Source organism: Canis lupus, chromosome 23, assembly GCF_048164855.1.
Source record: "Canis lupus baileyi chromosome 23, mCanLup2.hap1, whole genome shotgun sequence".
NCBI classification, from domain to species: Eukaryota; Metazoa; Chordata; class Mammalia; order Carnivora; family Canidae; genus Canis; species Canis lupus.
Window position 1 is genome coordinate 35696309 of NC_132860.1, and position 3410 is coordinate 35699718.

Below are 3410 nucleotides of genomic sequence, written 5' to 3' on the forward strand. Positions count from 1 at the left end.
AATAATAATGAAGTACAGAAGGCTAGAAATCTGGCCAAAACAATTACTAGTATGTGAGGTTGAGCAAGTCTCACACACACACGGTATATATAAACATACAAGATGGTAGTGTAAACTGCTTAGCACAATGATGAATGGTACACAGAATGTGCTCAGTAAATTGTAGTTCATATTACCAGAGAAAGAAGAATCAGAGTCAGAGGCAAATCCCGTGTAATAAGTTCTCATATTCAAGGGCTCAAGTCTTCAGAAGATGGGCCCCAGCAACTTTATTGGTATGTTTGCAAGGGATTACTGAGAAGACAGGCAGTTGTGATGTGAGCAAAGTGTGAGATTTAGGATTAGAAGAACCTACACCCCAAGTTCCAGCCCTAACTGACATTTCTAAGCAGTGTGCACTTGGACTAATCACCTACCATCTCTGAGATCTGGATTCTCCATCTGAAAATAATTCCCAGGATTTTTCTAAGTAACAAGAGAAATACGTGGGTTATAGCCCTTCATAAATCGTGAAGTACTGTTAAAAACACTAGCCCCGGGACGCCTGGGTGGCTCAGCAGTTTAGTGCCTGCCTTTGGCCCAGGGCGTGATCCCGGAGTCCAGGGATCGAGTCCCATGTCGGGCTCCCTGCATGGAACCTGCTTCTCCCTCTGCCTGTGTCTCTGCCTCTCTCTCTCTCTCTCTCTCTGTCTCTCATGAATAAATAAATAAAATCTTAAAAAAAAAACAAAAACAAAAAAACAAAACACTAGCCCTTTTTCGCTGGTCCTTTACTAGTTGTGCCCTAAGGATACAGCGCTGTAAGTGAGGCGCCAGATTTCCCAGCAGATGGGCTGTGGACATCTGATAACCTTCCAGCCACTCAGTATCAGAGGCTGAGGCACAGACATTTCAGGGTGGAGGAGGACAGGAAGGAGAACTCTGGCCCAAGGAAGGGGCTAGGTCAGCTTTCCCAGTCTGTCAAGGAAGGAACCCTTCACCAACTTTCATTCTCATTAGGAAAGCTCACCTAACACTTTCAACTGTGTCACAGAAGAAATTCCTCTCCCAAAGAATCGGGGGACTTAGGACAAAAGAGGAGGCTGGAGGGGGAATGCTCCTGCTCAGCACTTTCTTCTCACAAGATATTCCTGAGAACAGACTTCTTCATGTTCACGTCTGGGCAAACAATTGGCATGTTTCATGAGCTCTTCCTTATAGCAGCAGTGTGGTGCCATGGAAAGAGCTTCAGAGTGACTCAAGGCTTGGCTCAAAACCCCTGTCCTTTAATTAATGTGTGACCTTCAACTGATCACTACTTCCTTTGAACTATGGCGACCTTTCTAAGCTAACTAGGGAAAGCTCTGAAAATAGAGGAGACATCATTTCTTAGTTCATACTGTTGCTCTTAGAAGCCACACTTTTGATTCCCCATTATATTCCATCTTGAATTGGTCTTCAAATGTTTTTTCCTGAGTTATTCTAGTCTCTCCTATCGTTTTAAGCTACAGCACTATCTTCTTCATCAGGTAAATTAGTGCCAAGGCCTGAATCCAGCACATAAGTTCTGAATACATGCTTGTTAAGTGACTGACTCTAGAAATGAATTTAAAATTCATTGTAAGCTCCTGAGTGAAGCCCTCAAAGTACCCAGTGCATCACAAAGCAAATGCTTAAGAAACAAGAATTGGTTAATTCATCAATTCAGCATTTATCATCTCTTCCTCCCACTTGATTTGTATCTTCTTTTCTTGGGGAAGTTGACATTTCCTGCCATGTTTTCCATTTTCCAAATGTCACCAACCTCTAGTACAAATTTCCATATTCCTGGAGGTTTCTGGAATCTCCCCTTATAGGTAGGATTTCCAGATTTAGCAAATAAAAATAAAGGACACTAAGTTAAATCTGAATTCCAGATAAAAAATACTTTTTTAGAAAAAAACTAACTCCCCTGTAAGCCTTTGGTCATACTTGTACTAAAATTTTTTTCACTGTTTATCTGAAATTCAAACATAACCGAGGTCTGTATTTTATCTGGTAACCCTTCTTCAAGGGTCTTACCATAAGCAATGATACCAACATGAATGTTGTCATTTCTCAAAATGATACCTTTGAGGCTCTGTGCTCATTAATTAGTCGGTCCCCAAACATCCCTAAGGAGACAGAAATCTGCTTTATCTTCCTTTAGGCACCGGTCTTGCTCATAGTCAAGAGAATCAAATGCCTCAGTTTCCTGCTTGATATCAAGCTTCCTTCATTCCACCAGCAAGCTGCTCTCTCTCATCTCAGCCACTGGATGGGTGCTTGTGGATATGCCATCAGCACCCAGAAATTACAGCCTCTATCCTTTGTGTGTCTCCTAGTGTAACAAATCACTAAGTCCTCAGTTTGTTCTTATTGCTGTTCTTTTTGTTGTTGTTGTTTTCCCTACAGAAACATTTCCTGGCCCTGCCTCTTCCATTTCACTTCTCTAGCCATATGTGCCAATATAGTATGTCATCACCTGGGGCCTGGATTACAGCAACAGTGTCTCAGCTCTTCTGGTTCCCTGTATCCATGCAACTTCCTGCAAATTTGTGCTTATTTACTGTCTTTTTCCCACCTGGGATTCACTTTTGGGAGAAGCTGGCATAAACCTTCATTTTTTGTTTACCAAATCAATACCAGCCTCCACAACCCAGCCTTCAAGGCCCCAACCCTCTATGGTTTCCTTTCCTGTCTGCCTTCCATAGACTGATGCAATCCAATTTCCATTTGCCAATCCCTGGGCCTCATCCCTGTTCCTGGCCAAGTCAGCCCTATCTTTGCATTTGCCCTGAGTCCCTAAATCCCTTCCTCCTCCTCCTCTGGGTCAGTCCAAGTCCCTTGCCTCCTTCAAAACCCAACCCAGGGAATCCCTGGGTGGTTCACCGGTTTAGGGCCTGTCTTCAGCCCAGGGCATGATCCTGGAGTCCTGGGATTGAGTCCGGCATCCGGCTCCCTGCGTGGAGCCTGCTGCTCCCTCTGCCTGTGTCTCTGCCTCACTCTCTCAGTCTGTGTCTCTCACGAATAAAAAATAAAATCTTTAAAAAAAAAAAAACAAAAACAAAACCCAACCCATTAGAAGACAACCCAGCCCCATTAAAGACAACACAGCCAACCGTGGGGTAGAGAAAGCCTTTCCAAGGGGGAAGAAAGCAAAAGAGGAAAACACAAATTGTTCAATAGATTTGATTATACAAAAATGAAAAGCTTCTTTATGTCAAAATGTCCTATAAACAAAACAAGAGAAATTAGGGAAAATGCTACATATAATAAAATTAATATTCTTATTTATCTTTTATTTATTTTTAAAAATATTTTATTTATTTATTCATGAGAGGCAGAGAGAGAGAGAGAGAGAGAGACATAGGCAGAGACATAGGCAGAGGAAGAAACAGGCTCCATGCAGG